Here is a 17604-nt window from a genome sequence, read left to right on the forward strand (position 1 = left end):
CATGCCATGACCACCTCGCTTCGAACATGCATTGTTTGCCATGTTGTCCATTTTCTCCATATTATGCTTCCGATATTTCTCAAGAGGAGACACCCATAGTTTCCTCATACCTATTAGGAAATTTTGACACACCCTATGATTTGCATGATTTCCATAATTGTGTGCACCATATGCTCCCCATGAATGAAAATGATATTGATGTGCCATATACTTGCATTCTCAATATGTGTCCCCATCGTGTCATACAAATCAACTATTCTTTCATGATGGATGACATGTTCATATACCATGCATCAAATTTCTTTGAGCAATGCTTATCTTGTGCTAACTCACACGTGCACATACACATCATGATGGATGATGTGTACATTTACCACACACACAATTTCTTTCGTTTGTGTCTCTTTTGTGTAGGTACCCATGAATATTTTCAACCTCACAATCCCATGAGTTGACAAAACGAGCTCTAGAGAGCAATGATGACTTGGTATTACGTGGATTTTCATTCCCACCGCTCTCTTCGCGCAAAGACTTCGCACATTTGTTCTACATGGACCTCACTTGGCTATGGGTTATTGTCCATTACATATTATATGCCCATCTTGCCATGGTCACTTTGCATGATATGCTCATTACTATGCCTTTGCCATGCACTAGTGACCCATGCTTTGCATTACACATAATGATTGATTCTAGTACTTGTATGTGTATTTGCAAGCTTGGTGGAGATATCACTTGTTATTGCCATGTTTGCTTTGTGCTCCATGCCTATGATTACACTATGATCTTGCTTTGTGTTCGTGCCTGCGATATGTCATGTGCATTGCCTATGCCTATTATTTACTTACATGACATCATTGCCATGATTTCCTCTAGTGTGTTGCATCTTCACTCCAGTAGTTTGAACGAAATGATTGATATGCTTGCTTATGTTACATCACCAATGATTCCTACTTGCTTATTTCATGCGGTTGATGACAACCATCTACATGCTTGTCACATGATTGACTTGATTGCCTCACACATGTTGAACAATTGCTCTTTCCTTTGTGTTGAGTGCCATGATATCTTCACTACACCCTATGCACATTATGCTTGGATTGTCTTGCACTTGCCCCATGTGTTTAGACATCTCATTATATTAGGTGTTGTGAATGATTCCTATGCATACCATGGACCGTTTGTTGAGTGCTTCATGCATGCTTGCTATGCCCTTGAGGTAGATGCTTGTTCACTTGTCACACATATTAGCATCTTCACCTCCCATTTGCATGCTTTTTTCCATGATGTCCTTGATTGTGCTCAATTTATATGCTTTAATGCTATGACACACTTCTTTGTCAAACCATATTCTATGCTTGATGACAACACTTGTTGGGTGAATCACCTCTTGAATGCTTGGTTTTGCTTTCATGCCAACCACATTTGTTTTTCCAAGTGCTTGTTCTTTGCTGCTTTTGAAGGAGTTACAAGATGGTGCGACATTGGAGAGTGCCCATTTCAAGCTACAAGATGGTGAATGCTTGGTGATCGTCAACTTCTACACGACGACATCATCTCTTTCCCATGGTGATGTGGTTTTCGATCCGAGGTCGGATCTTTCCCAAGGGGGAGGGGATGATGCAGAGCATCCTATGGACATCGCCAAGTCAAGAGTCCATTTGGCAAGTGACACGTGTGACATCTACTTCACATACATAAAGGTCAATCTTCTCCTTTACACATGTTCACTTGACCCCATTGAGGATGGTATACTACTTGACATTCCTTCCATGGGCATGCATATGTATTGTTGGAGATTCACACATAGCGAGGACGAGGTCATGAGGAAGAGAACATCTACACCATCCAAGAGGGAAACCTGGAAACGGAGAAGGAAGCGACAAGAAGAAGGCAACAGCTCCCAGGCGACCCCATGCGCACGGGCCCCTCCGACCCCGTGCCCACGGGCCTCCCAGGCTGGCGGTCCTGAAGACCCCATGTGCACGGGCGTGTACCGTGCTCACGGGACCCCCGTGTCCACGGGCCTCACGGACCCCGTGCGCATGGACTCCTGCGTCAGGTCCCTGGAGACCCCGTGCGCACGGGCTCCGCTTACCCTGTGCGCACGGGGCCCATTGTGCGTGGCTGTTGGGCTTGGCCCTTGTATCCCCATCTCGTCCCTCCTTACCCCTTCATCCCTTGGACCTATATATACTCCCCTTTCTCCTCCATTTAGAGGAAGCTAAGAATAGACACAAATCATAGAGCTTAGCTCATGTATCTCCCCTTGTGGGATTCCTGTTGAGAGAGAAGACTCCATTGGATTACAAGACCTCAATTGGAGAATACCCTTAGGGATTCAAGACCCCCTTGAGGGAAGGATCTATATAGATCATCAAGCCCTCATCTCCTTCATAGGATTTGGGATGAACTCTACCATGTATCTTGTTTCCCTTTGATTGTTCTTGTACCTTATGGATCTTGTGTGTTTGTTGTTCTAGTGGATGTGTGATTGGACTTGTTCTTGAGTGTTCCTCTTGTTTTATCTCTTGTGTTCATCTTGTTCTTGGGTTTCCACCTCCAATTCGTGAAAGATCTTCACTTAGGGTTCCACCCTACAACAAATTCTTTGTGGGATCAATTCATCCTTGTCATTAGGAACAATAGTAATACCTCCCTTCTTAGGGACACAATGTACAAGACTTACCCACTGACTATCAGCAACAGGATAAATTATACCTGCCTCAAGAAGCTTTAGTATTTCATTTCTTACCACTTCCTTCATCTTAGGATTTAACCGTCGTTGATGATCAACAACTGGTTTAGCATCTTTCTCCAATTTTATTTTGTGCTGGCATAGAGTGGGACTAATGCCCTTAAGATCATCAAGAGTATATCCAATAGCAGCACGATGCTTCTTCCGAGTTTTCAATAATTTCTCTTCTTCCTGCTTTGAAAGGTTTGCACTAATAATAACAGGATATATCTTCTTTTCATCAAGATAAGCATATTTAAGACTATCAGGTAAAGGTTTAAGCTCAAACACGGGATCACCCTTGGGTGGAGGAGGATCCCCTAGGATTTCAACATGCAAGTTGTTTTTCAAAATAGGTCCCTATTTAAAGAATACTTCATCTATTTCCCTTTTTTCATTCATAAACATATCATTTTCATGGTCTAGCAAATATTGTTCTAAAGGATCATTAGGAGGCATGGCAATAGAAACAAGACCAATAATGTCATCTTTACTAGGCAATTGTTTATCATGGGGTTGTCTACAGAATTTAGCAAAATTAAAATCATGTGACATGTCCCCTAAACCAACAGTAACAATATCCTTTTTGCAATCTATCTTAGCATTAACAGTGTTCAAGAAGGGTCTACCAAATATAATGGGACAAAAGTCATCTTGTGGGGAGCCAAGAACATGAAAATCAGTTGGATATTTAACTTTCCCACACATGACTTCAACATCTCTAACAATCCCAATTGGTGAAATAGTATCTCTATTGGCAAGCTTAATAGTAACATCACTACCTTCTATTTCAGTGGGTGCGATATCATGCATAATTTCTTTGTATAAGGAATGAGGTATTGCGCTCGCACTAGCACCCATATCACATAAGCCATGAGAACAATGATCTCCTATTTTAACAGAAACAACAGGCATCCCAACAACCGGTCTATGTTTACCTTTAGTATCAAGTCTAGCAATTCTAGCAGCTTCATCACAGAAGTAAATAACATGCCTATCAATATTATCGACCAAGAGATCTTTAACCATAGCAATACTAGGTTAAACTTTAATTTGCTCAGGGGGTGTAGGTGTTGTAGCATTACTCTTACGAACCAAAGTTGAAGGTTTAGCATGATCCTTTATTCTAAGAGGGAAAGGTGGTTTCTCAATATAAGCGGTAGGAACAATAGGATCAACATTATAAGTGATCTTCTTTTCTTCAACTTTAATAAGTTCTACAACTTTTACTTTAATGGGAGGATGATATTTAAACCACTTCTCCTTAGGGATATCAACATGAATAGCAAATGATTCACAAAAAGAAGCTACTATCTCAGAGCCAAGTCCATATTTAGTGCTAAATTCACGAAAAGCATCGGTATCCATAAAAGATTTAACACAATCAAACTTAGGTGTTATACCTGACTCCTTACCTTTGTCGAGTTCCCAATCTTCAGAGTTGCGTTTAATTCTTTCCAATAAACCCCATCTGAACTCAATAGTCTTCATCATAAAAGAACCAGTACAAGAAGTATCGAGCATGGAGCGATTATTGAGAGAAAGTCGAGCATAAAATTTTTGAATAATAATTTCTCTTGAGAGTTCATGGTTGTGGCATGAATATAACATTGACTTAAGCCTCCCCCAAGCTTGAGCGATACTTTATCCTTCGCGAGGCCAAAAATTATATATATAATTACGATCATGATGAACTAGATGCATAGGATAAAACTTCTGATGAAATTCCAGTTTCAATCATTGTAGTTGCATGATCCAATATCATCACATAGCCTAAACCATGTCAATGCCTTTCCCTTCTAAGATAAAGGGAATACCTTCTTCTTGATAACATCCTCGGGCATACCTGCAAGCTTAAATAATCCACAAACTTCATCCACATAGATTATGTGCATATCGGGATGTAATGTTCCATCTCCTGTAAAAGGATTAGCTAGCAGTTTCTCTATCATACTGTAACATCCCAAGTTTCAAATTTGGAATGTTATACATTAGATAGTCATTGCATATCATATTTTATTGCATTTTGGTTGATCCTAGAAATTCTACGCAACTCAAGGACCCACAGAGAGAGTTGGGGATTTCGTTATTTTGATATTTGAGTTTTCTCAAATTTTGAAAAGAGGATCATTTGGTTTTAATTATTTTTCTTTTCAAATATTTCTTATATGAAAATAAAAGAGAGGGGATAAATGACTTTCCCAAAAATAAAAAAATATTGGAGGAAAAATATTAAAATCAAGGGATAATTAGATTTATGCCCCTAGTTGTGTCCCACTCGTCTGTTTTACCCCTAATTCCCAAAAGTCACCGGTTCTTTCCAAGTCACTTTGCTCCTCTTATGCTTTTGCCCTTTGACCATTTGACTGTCAGTTTGAAAACTTCATAACTAATTCATACTAAATCAGAAAAATGCAAATAAAATACCAAAATGTTCAGAAAAACATCACCTATATGTCAGTGTCATTTGCATTCATGAAAAAAGTGTTGGAAAGTGCACATCCAAGTTTTAGTTCTTTTGGTACCACCATGAATAGTAAACTCTAAAAAAATAAAAAAAATAAAAAAAATATGGTGGCAAAGAATGACAAATGTTCTAAGTGCTTGCCAAGTTTCATTAGGGAACAACATTCGTGGAAGTCGTGGCAAAAAAATAATCTATTTTGGAGTGCTGATTGTTGTTTTTGCCACAACACCCATGAATGTTATTCCCTGATGAAACTTGGCAGGCAAAAATATTTGTCATTCTTAGCCACCAATTTTTTTTGATTTTTTTTGAACTTTTTTAGATTTTACTATTCATGGTGGTAGCATAAGAGCTAAAACTCGGATGGGCACTTTCCAACACTTTTTTCATGAATGCAAATGACACTGACATATAGGTGATGTTTTTCTAAACATTTTGGTATCTTATTTGCATTTTTCTAATTTAGTATGAATTAATTATGAAGTTTTCAAACTGACAGTCAAAGGTCAAAGGGCAAAAGCATAAGACAAGCAAAGTGACTTGGACATAACCGGTGACTTTTGGGAATTAGGGGTAAAACAGACGAGTGGGACACAACTAGGGGCATAAATCTAATTATCCCTAAAATCAAATAAGAATTTTATTTGGAGTTTTATCGCTATTTTATTTGAATTAGAAAAATAGCACGTCTTCAAAAAATTGCATTTAGGCCCAAAAAATGTTCATCTTGTTCAGATATTCCATTTAGACGGTGAAAATTTGTTTTGGCATTTTTTACAATTTTTTATATTTATTAGGATTTGTTTTCGTTCGGCGGAATATTTAAAGAAAAAGAGTTCCCGCCCGACTAGGCCGAAGCCCAGCCGAGCAGGCCGGCCGCCTAGCGCCGCCGCCACCACGCGCCATGTCCACGCCGGACTCCTGCTGGAGTCCGGGTCGCCACCGCCCGCCGCTACCCCCTCTCCCAAGTCAAAGACCACGGGGGAGGGGGGCCTTTATAAGCCGTTGCATTGGGCCCCTCTCGCCACCCCGAGCCACCCCGCTGCCGCAGCCGCTGACCCGCACCGCCCCGCCGCCCGCAAGCTGCCGCCGCCGCGCCACCTCGCTGCTGCCGTTGCCTCACCGCCCCACCGCTGACCCGGAGCCCCGCCGGAGCCGCCCCGCCTCGCCGGAGGTATACGCCGCCGCCGCCGCCGCCGTTCGGTTTTATTTTTAAAACCGTTCGGTTTTTTAGAAACCCTAGATTCGTTTTTTACATCAGTTCAGTTTCTTCGGTTTAGTTAATTAGCGGACGCTCGTCCATACGTTCATTTTAACGAACGGTGTTAACTCGTTAGCCGCAAACAGCGAACGTTCGTTCGTTAGCCTGTTCGTCAGTTTTTCTTTTTCCAGGGTTTTTCCACGATTATTTTCGATCGTGATTTTTGCACTGATCTTCATTTTAGTTTATCTTTTCGCTCGTCTATCTGAATCAGGAGATTCAAGCGCCTAGATCTTTGTCTTGAAGCCCTCTTTCTGTTTAACCAACTTGAAAAAGATTTTGGTACTGTAAAATTTGCCTCTAGTCCAGATTAGTACAGGGATCTCGTTTCTTTCGTAGTTTCAGTTCCGTTGCTTTGTTGGATTTGATTCTTTTTGCAAACCGGAGTTCTTCAGTTGAACTTTCTGGTTAGATATTTTATTTGAGTTTTACTCGTGTTTCTAGTTTGAGTGCTTATATATGTATTGTTTGTTTGCGATAGAGTATCCGGAGTGCGAAGCGTGCTACTACGAGTCTCTAGGTTTCACGGATCATCAGCAAGGCAAGTAACACTTTGATCATACCTATTTACTACCCAGTTTTATTGCATTATATCAACCCTCAAACATTGCATGGTTAGGATCTGTTTAACATTTGGGTTTTGGGAAGTAGATGATGAGGTAGAACCTATTGTCCTGTTTATTATCAAACCTTTGGGAGTTACTTCTACGTTATGCTTATACTGCTATGCTATGCTTGTAGACGTGGTTTGGGTGAGTGTATCCATGACAGATGTGAGTATTGTTAATTAATGGTTAACTTAAGGTGGCTACTTAAATACACATCTGGGTGGATTGCTTGAGGCACCCTGGAGTACCCAGTGGTTGTCAGGGCACCTGGAGAATCCAGTGTTGTCCTAGGATATCTTGGAGCACCCGTGTGATCATCCTATGGTCCGCCACCCAGGCTCAAAGGGATCATAAGATTATTCATGCTAGAAACTTCCGTGTGCAGCCACAAGCCAGTATGGGCTCTGGCATAGTTGAGTAAGTTGCGTAAAGCTCTTGAAGAGGTAGACTAGCAGATGTAGTGGGTTGTAGGTGGTACTGTTTACCCAGAGGAGAGAGTTAATTCTTTAGAAAGACTGTGTCTCGAATCTCCGACCATGGATGTATTTGAATCTTGTGGGGAAAAGTGCGCAAACCTCTGCAGAGTGTATAAACTAATCATGATTAGCCATGTCCCCGGTTATGGACATCTTGAGTATCTGGTTCTTGGATTATCATGTTGATCTCATCACTCTAAATATAATTTGATTGGGTTTAATGATGATGTTTAATTGGGATTTAGTTGGAGGAACCATCTCAATGTTTAACAACCACTTTGATAGTTAAATAATGTTTATTCCTTTGTTGTAGGGAAAAATGGCTTTATGAAAAACTGTAACCATAGAGCTTTCTACCAGCCATATATGCATGTAGTGATAGCATTCATTCTGTTCATTACTCTATGTGTTACATTGCCAGCATATTCCATGTGCTGACCCATTTCGGGCTGCAACATTTCATGTTGCAGACTTTTCAGACGACGAGTAAGGTGCCATTGGTCGTTGTCGTTCACTCAGCTATGCCGTTGGAGTTGATGGACTCGCTTTATCTTCCAAGCCTTCCGCCGTTATCGATTTTAGATGGGCTTAAGCTATATTATTGTAATAAGTTCTCTTTTGAGACATTCGATGTAATAAGTGTGTGATTGCTACTCTGTTATAAATCCTCAAGTACTGTGCGTGTCAGCATTACCGATCCAGGGATGACACTAATGCACAAAGACTAGACTATTTGAGGTCTGGTCGCTAAAAGATGGTATTAGAGCACACGCTGACTGTAGGACACGACCACTAAGCTAAAACCCTAGATCACTACTCTCTTCTCATTTCTGACTCCTCTCCTTTTCTACTCTATAGGATGGCAGATGCAAGGAACAAGTTCACACAACCAGATGAAGATACACCTTTTGGATGACATTTGAAGGAAGTTACTAGATACCTGAACATCGGAATACCAAGCTTCACCGAGACCTACATCGCCACATTACCAGAAGAGGACCATTGGATGATTCGAGTTCAAGTTCCAGGAAGAACGTTCATGCCAGTCACTGAGCCCATAGAGTTTTCCTTTGATGCACCAACCCGGAGTCTAGGAAAGAGCATGGCAGCCCACATCACCATGGGATGCATTGGAGAAGTTTACCACAAGGATCTCAAGGATACTATCTACCAGATTTGTGGGTGCCGAGATGAGCAATGGGAGATGATCAGCACCAGAAGTGATAGGTTCATTGCAGCTTTCATCCAGGAGTTAAACCAACACATTCGTCTCCAGGAGAACCAAATGTGCGCAGGCATGATAGATCTGAAGAAGGCAATTACCAGGATCACGGAGCTGGAGGAAGAACTCAAGTCTACATGTGATGGATATGAGGAAGAAATGATGATACTCATGGAGAAGAATGATGATTTGGTGAGGAAGCTAGGAGTATTCATGGGAGACCCCGCGCCAGGAGGAGAAGACAACGATTCCACTTGTCTGGAGAACGACATCATCATCAATGACACCGACTCAGACCTGATGATAGTGATGATGACTATGTTGACGAAGCCGGAGCAGATATCATGGAGTCTTCCACTGATTAAAATTTCTAGTCGACCCCCATATAAGTAGTAGTATTTTCCCCCATGTATATAGTATAGTCCGAGCACTTTTGTAACGATAGTCAGATCATTGTATGCCCTTGTTTGAATTGATTGAAGTGATATCATTGTGTTTTTCTCATGTGCATATGGGTAGTGTTTTCCCTCTAGACCTCATTCTATTCTGTTTTCTCACCTTTTCTAAACCCATCAGATGCCTCCGAGACGTGACAATGGATTTGCTTTCCCGCCGGAGCTTACTCAGTTGATCCAGCAGCAGAATACCCTGATGCAGCTACTAGTCCAGAATCAGAACCAGGGGAACAACAACAACAACAACCCACCACCACCACCACATGTTGATCACTTAGCTTGTTTTCTAAGGCTGAATCCACCGGTGTTCTCTAGTAGCACCGAGCCTATAGTTGCAGATGATTGGCTCTGCAAGATTGGAAGGGAGCTGATCACTGCAGGATGCACATATGCGGAGAGAGTGTGTTTTGCCGCACATCAGCTTGATGGACCCACAACATCATGGTGGGAGAATTTCACAGCCACTCATCCCATCAACACTATCACATGGGACCAGTTTTAGCAGACTTTTTGCACTGCCCATGTTTTAGCAGGAGCTATGGCCATGAAGAAGCGTGAGTTTTGTAACTTGCACCAAGGAGGACGCACAGTGGGCCAGTATGTGGATGATTTTAGTAAGTTAGCATGTTATGCCCCAGATGACGTCGCTACAGATGTCGCTAAGCAGGAGAAGTTTTTGGAAGGACTGAATGATGAGCTGAGCATGCAGTTGATGGTGGCAACCTTCAACAACTACCAGGAGTTGGTAGATAGAGCTCTCATGATTGAAGGGAAGCAGCAACATATTTACAACCACAAGAGGAAGTATGGACAAGGGAAGTACAATTCAGGAGCTCAGCAGAGTCCTCGTTTTACCCCGAACTCGGGAGGACACATTCACCATAATCATGGAGGCCATAATTCTAATGGAGGAAGTTCGCATGACCATAGTGGCCCCAAGAATGGAAATGGGAATGGAGGAAGCAACGGCCAAAACCGTTCCAACCTAGCAACGCCCTCCAAGAAGGATCTAAGTCACGTTACTTGTTTCAAGTGCGGGAAGAATGGTCATTACGCCACAGAGTGTTCTGAAGCAAAGAATGGAAATGGAAATGGAAGCTCTGGGAAGAAGCCCAACCCTTTCAACATGGGACAAGTGAACCACGTTAGCGTGGAGGAGGTTGAAGCGCAGCCACATGCAGTAATAGGTAAGTTTTTGGTTAAGTCATTTACTGCAATCGTTCTTTTTGATACTGGTTCATCACATTCATACATATCAAGGGGATTTGTGGATAAGTTTAACCTGCCGACCCAAGCCCTTAGGTCACCCATGTTAGTATCCTCGCCTGGAGCAGAGTATACGGCTAGCCTATGGTGTGATCGGTTACCATTAAGGATTGGTAACTATGTGTTCCCCTCAGACCTAATAGTATTGGAGTCACAAGGACTGGATGTAATATTAGGCATGGATTGGTTATCGAAGTATGGAGGGAACATTGACTGTGTTAGTAAGTCGATTTTGCTCACTACTCTAGAAGTAAGAAGGATTAAGTATGTATCTCGGCATGTGCCGAAGAGGATTCAAGTAAATTCCTTATCAGGAGTTGTACAGGAGGAAGTACCAGTGGTGAAGGATTTCCTGATGTATTTCCACAGGAGTTGCCAGGCATGCCATCGGATAGAGACATTGAGTTTTTGATTGAGCTTTTGCCAGGCACATGACCAATATCTAAGAGATCGTATCAGATGCCCACAAAGGATTTGGAAGAAATTAAGAAGCAGATTAAGGAGTTACTGGATAAAGGCTATATTCGCCCAAGTTCGTCACCTTGGGGATCACCAGTGCTTCTAGTGGTGAAGAAGGATGGATCGTTGAGGATGGTTGTTGATTATCGTGGATTGAATGAAGTAACAATCAAGAACAAGTACCCACTGCCGATGATCAATGATTTGTTTGACCAATTGCAAGGAGCTAAAGTATTTTCCAAGATCGATCTGCGATCAGGATACCATCAGCTGAAGATTCAAGAGCAGGATATACCTAAGACAACTTTTACCACAAGGTATGGGGTATATGAGTATACCGTTATGTCATTTGGTCTGACTAACGCGCCTGCCTATTTCATGAACATGATGAACAAGGTGTTTATGGAGTTCTTGGATAAGTTCGTCGTGGTGTTCATTGATGACATATTGGTCTACTCGAAGAATGAAGAGGAGCATAAGGAGCATTTGCGTTTGGTACTTGGGAAGCTCAGAGAACATCAGTTATATGCCAAATTCAGCAAGTGCAGGTTTTGGTTGAAGGAAGTTGGATTCCTCGGACATGTTATATCCGGAAAAAGAATAGCAGTAGACCCCACCAAGGTTGTCACTTTGACTAATTGGGTAGCACCCACGTCAGTTGGAGAGATCCGGAGTTTTCTCGGACTCGCAGGATACTACATGAGGTTCATTGAGAATTTCTCTAAGATTGCAAAACCCATATCGGAGTTGTTGAAGAAGGACATCAAGTTCAAATGGACTGAGGAATGTGAAGCCGTTTTCAAGAGTTGAAGAAACGTTTGGTTACAACCCAGTGCTGATTCTTCCAGACCAACGTAAGGATTATCAAGTGTATTGCAACACTTCTCGTCGAGGACTTGGAGCATTGCTTATCCAGGAGGGAAGATTTGTTTCATATGCCTCACGACAGCTTAAACCTCATGAGCAAAACTATGCTACGCATGATTTGGAGTTAGCATCTGTAGTGCATGCGTTGAAGACATGGAGACATTTTCTCATCGGAAACCATTGTGAGGTGTACACGGATCACAAGAGTTTGAAGTATATCTTCATGCAGAAGGAGTTGAATCTCAGGCAGAGGAGATGGTTGGAGCTCATTAAGGATTATGATATGAGGTTGCATTATCATCCTGGAAAGGCTAACGTAGTAGCCGATGCGTTGAGTCGCAAGAGTCATGTCAATACACTCATGACCGGAGGATTACCCAAGGAGTTAGCCGAGGATCTTCGCGAGCTATGTTTGCAAATAGTTCCGAGAGGTTATGTAGCAGCGTTGGAAATTCAGTCTACTTTGATGGATAAGATCAGAGAAGCTCAGAAGACTGACAAGGAGATTGCCGAGATAAAGGAAAGGCCAAAGGATTTCATGAGGATGAGCACGATACCTTATGGTTTGAGGATCGCGTATATGTGCCTAATGGCCCCGAGATCAGGAAGTTGATTCTGCAGGAGGCCCGTATTTCGCTGTATTCGATTCACCCAGGAAATACCAAGATGTATCTGGATTTGAAGGACAGTTTCCGGTGGACCGGAATGAAGAAGGATATTGCTGACTATGTAGCAGTTTGTGATGTATGTCAGAGAGTGAAGGCAGAGCATCAGAAGCCAGCAGGATTGCTACAACCATTGCCGATACCCGAATGGAAGTGGGATAAGCTAGGCATGGATTTTATCACAGGATTTCCCAGGACTCGTTAAGGCTATGACTCTATTTGGGTTGTAGTCGATCGTTTGACGAAGGTAGCTCATTTCATCCCAGTGAAGACCACTTACACCAGTGCTAAGTTGGCCAAGATATACATGACCAGGATCATATGTCTGCATGGAGTTCCGAGGACCATTGTATCAGATAGAGGAACATAGTTTACCCCAAAGTTCTGGAATCAGTTGCATGAGACTTTGGGTACCAGGCTAGAGTTTAGTACAACCTTTCATCCACAGACAGATGGACAGACCGAGAGAGTCAGTCAGATTCTGGAGGACATGTTGAGAGCTTGTGCGCTAGATTATGGATCTAGTTGGGACGACAATTTGCCATATGCAGAGTTCTCCTACAACAACAACTATCAAGTCAGTTTGAAGATGGCCCCTTTTGAAGCCTTGTACGGAAGGAGGTGTAGGACACCGTTGCTATGGGACGAAGTTGGAGACCGTCAGTTGTTTGGACCAGATTTGATTAAGGAGTCTCAAGAGAAGGTTAAATTGATTCGCGGCAGACTCAAGGTAGCCCATTGTAGGCAGAAGAGCTATGCGGATTCTAAACGCAAGGAGACAGTTTACGAAGTCGGAGACAGAGTGTATCTTCGTGTGTCCCCACTTCGAGGAGTTAAGCATTTTGGAGTTAAGGGAAAGTTATCACCACATTTTGTGGGACCATACAAAGATTTGGAACGTATGGGAGAAGTTGCTTACAAGCTGGAATTGCCAAAAGGATTATTAGGAGTTCATGATGTGTTCCACATTTCCTAGTTGAAGAAGTGCCATGCAGAGATGGCCGATATTCCTCTGAGAGATACAGTGCCGCTGGAAGCGATTCAGTTGGATAGCAATTTGACATATGAGGAGAAATCAGTGAAGATTCTCGAGTTTGCCAGCCGAGTCACACGTAGCAAGGTTATCAAGTTCTGCAAAGTTCAGCGGAGCCACCATACCGAGGAAGAAGCCACCTGGGAACGAGAGGAAGACCTACCGAAGGATCACCCGCACCTATTTTCTAGCCAACCCGAATCTCAAGGGCGAGATTCATCTTAAGGGGGGTAGGTTTGTAACATCCCAAATTTCCAATTTGGAATGTTATACATTAGATCATCATTGCATATCATATTTTATTGCAGTTTGGTTGATCCTAGAAATTCTACGCAACTCAAGGACCCACGGAGAGAGTTGGGAATTTCGTTATTTTCATATTTGAGTTTTCTCAAATTTTGAAAGGAGGATCATTTGGTTTTAATTATTTTTCTCTTCAAATATTTCTTATATGAAAATAAAAGAGAGGGGATAAAATGACTTTCCCAAAAATAAAAAAATATTGGAGGAAAAATATCAAAATCAAATGAGAATTTTATTTGGAGTTTTACCGCTATTTTACTTGAATTAGAAAAATTGCACGTTTTCAAAACATTGCATTTAGGACAAAAAATGTTTATCTTGTTCTAAGTTTTCCATTTAGATGGTGAAAATTTGTTTTGGCATTTTTTAGAATTTTTTATTATATTTATTAGGATTTTTTTGGCCGACGGAATATTAAAAAAAAGAGTTCCCGCCCGACTGGGCCGAAGCCCAGCAGAATAGGCCGGCCGCCGCCACCGCGCGTCGTGTCCGCGCTGGACTCCGGCTGGAGTCCGGGTCGCCGCCGCTTGCCGCTGCCCCCTCTCCCAAGTCGGAGACCATGGGGGGGGGGCTTTATAAGCCGCCACCCTAGGCCCCTCTCGCCACCCCGAGCCACCCCGCCGCCGCAGCCGCCGACCCGCACCGCCCCGCCGCCCGCAAGCCTCCGTCGTGTCACCGCCCCACCACCGACCCGCACCGCCTCGAAGCTCCGCCGCCGCAGCCGAGCCCCGCCAAAGCCGCCCCGCCTCGCCGGAGGTATACGCCGCCGCCGCCGTCGTTCGGTTTTATTTTTAAAGCCGTTCATTTTTTTAGAAACACTAGATTCATTTTTTAGACCGGTTCGGTTTCTTCGGTTTAGTTAATTAGCGGACACTCGTCCGTACGTTCGTTTTAACGAACGGTGTTCACTCGTTAGCCGCAGACAGCGAACGTTCGTTCGTTAGCCTGTTCGTCAGTTTTTCTTTTTCCAGGGTTTTTCCGTGATTATTTTCGATCGTGATTTCTGCCCTGATCTTCGTTTTAGTTTATCGTTTCGCTTATTTATCGGAATCAGGCGATTCAAGCGCCTAGATCTTCGTCTCAAAGCCCTCTTTCTGTTTAACTAACTTGAACAAGATTTTGGTACTGTAAAATTGGACTCTAGTCCAGATTAGTAAAGGGATCTCATTTTTTTTCATAGTTTGAGTTTCGTTGCTTCATTGGATTTGATTCTTTTTGCAAACCGGAGTTCTTCAGTTGAAATTTCTGGTTAGATCTTTTATTTGAGTTTTACCCGTGCTTCTTGTTTGAGTGCTTATGTATGTATTGTTTGTTTGCGATAGAGTACCCGGAGTGTGAAGCGTGCTACTACGAGTCTCTAGGTTTCATGGATCATCAGCAAGGCAAGTAACACTTTGATCATACCTATTTACTACCCAGTTTTATTGCATTTGATCAACCCTCAAACATTGCATGGTTAGGATCTGTTTAACATGTGGGTTTTAGGAAGTAGATGATGAGGTAGAACGTATTGTCCTGTTTATTATCGAACCTTCGGGAGTTACTTCTACGTTATGCTTATACTGCTATGCTATGCTTGTAGACATGGTTTGGGTGAGTGTATCCATGACATATGTGAGTATTGTTAATTAATAGTTAACTTAAGGTGGCTACTTAAATACACATCTGGGTGGATTGCTTGAGGCACCCTAGAGTACCCAGTGGTTGTCAGGGCACCTGGAGAATCTAGTGTTGTCCTAGGATATCCCGGGGCACCCGTGTGATCATCCTACGGTCCGCCACCCAGGTTCAAAGGGATCATAAGATTATTCATGCTAGAAACTTCCGTGTGTAGCCATAAGCCAATATGGGCTCTGGCATAGTTGAGTAAGTTGTGTGAAGCTCTTGAAGAGGTAGACTAGCAGATGTAGTGGGTTGTAGGTGATACTCTCTACCCGGAGTGGAGACTTAATGCTTCAGAAAGAATTTGTCTCGAATCTCCGACCATGGATGTATTCGAGTCTTGTGGAGAAAAGTGTGCAAACCTCTGCAGAGTGTATAAACTAATCATGATTAGCCATGTCCCCGGTTATGGACATCTTGAGTATCTGGTTCTTGGATTATCATGTTGATCTCATCACTCTAAATATAATTTGATTGGGTTTAATGATGATGTTTAATTGGGATTGAGTTGGAGGAACCTTCTCAATGTTTAACAACCACCATGATAGTTAAATAAAGTTTATTCCTTTGTTCTAGAAAAAAATTGGCTTTATGCAAAACTGTAACCATAGAGCTTTCCACCAGCCATATATGCATGTAGTGATAGCATTCATTCTGTTCATTACTCTATGTGTTACATTGCCTGCATATTCCATGTGCTGACCCGTTTCGGGCTGCAATATTTCATGTTGCAGACTTTTCAGACGATGAGTAAGGTGCCATAGGTCGTTGTCGTTCACTCAGCTATGCTGTTGGAGTTAATGGACTCGCTTTATCTTCCAAGCCTTCCGCTGTTATCGATTTTAGATGGCCTTAAGCCATATTATTGTAATAAGTTCTCTTTTGAGACATTCGATGTAATAAGTGTGTGATTGCTACTCTGTTATAAATCCTCAAGTACTGTGTGTGTCAGCATTATCGATCCAGGGATGACACTGATGCACAGAGACTAGACTATTTGAGGTCTGGTCGCTACAAGATGGTATCTGAGCACACGCTGACTGTAGGACACGACCATTAAGCTAAAACCCTAGATCACTACTCTCTTCTCATTTCGGACTCCTCTCCTTTTCTACTCTATAGGATGGCGGATGCAAGGAACAAGTTCACGCAATCGGATGAAGATACACCTTTTGGAAGACACTTGAAGGAAGTTACTAGATACCTGAACATCGGAATACCAAGCTTCACTGGGACCTACATCGCATGTAGTCGACGTTCACATAAGTGTCATGTAGTCGACGTTCACATAACACCACTAGAGGAGAGACAACATACATCTCATCAAAATATCGAACGAATACCAAATTCACATGACTACTTATAACAAGACTTCTCCCATGTCCTCAGGAACAAACGTAACTACTCACAAATCATATTCATGTTCATAAGCAGAGGGGTATTAATATGCATAAAGGATCTGAACATATGATCTTTCAACGAATAAACCAACTAGCATCAACTACAAGGAGTAATCAACACTACTAGCAACCCACAGGTACCAATCTGAGGTTTTGAGATAAAGATCGGATACAAGAGATGAACTAGGGTGTGAGAGGAGATGGTGCTGGTGAAGATTTTGATGGAGATTGACCCCATCCCAATGAAATGATCGAGGGCGATGACAATGGTGACGATTTACCCCTCCCGGAGGGATGTTTTCCCGACAGAACAGCTCCACCGGAGCCCTAGATTGGTTCTGCCAAGGATCCGTCTCGAGACGGCGGTGCTTCATGCCGAAAGCTTCCTTATGATTATTTCCAGGGCAAAAGACACCTTATACCAGAAGATGGGCATCGGGGGGCTTCCAGGTGGCCCACGAGGCAAGGGGGCGCCCCCTCCACCCTCGCGGACAGTGGGTGGCCCCCCTCTAGTGCTTTCTTCGCCCAATATTTTTAATATATTCCAAAACTGACTTACGTGGAGTTTCAGGAATTTTGGATTTGTGCAGAATAGGTGTCTAATATTTTGCTCCTTTTCCAGCCCAGAATCCAGCTGGCGGCATTCTCCCTCTTCATGTAAACCTTGTAAAATAAGAGAGAAAAGGCACAAGTATTGTGACATAATGTGTAGTAACATCCCAT

This window comes from Triticum dicoccoides, chromosome 6B (genome assembly GCF_002162155.2).
Source record: "Triticum dicoccoides isolate Atlit2015 ecotype Zavitan chromosome 6B, WEW_v2.0, whole genome shotgun sequence".
Lineage (NCBI taxonomy): Eukaryota > Viridiplantae > Streptophyta > Magnoliopsida > Poales > Poaceae > Triticum > Triticum dicoccoides.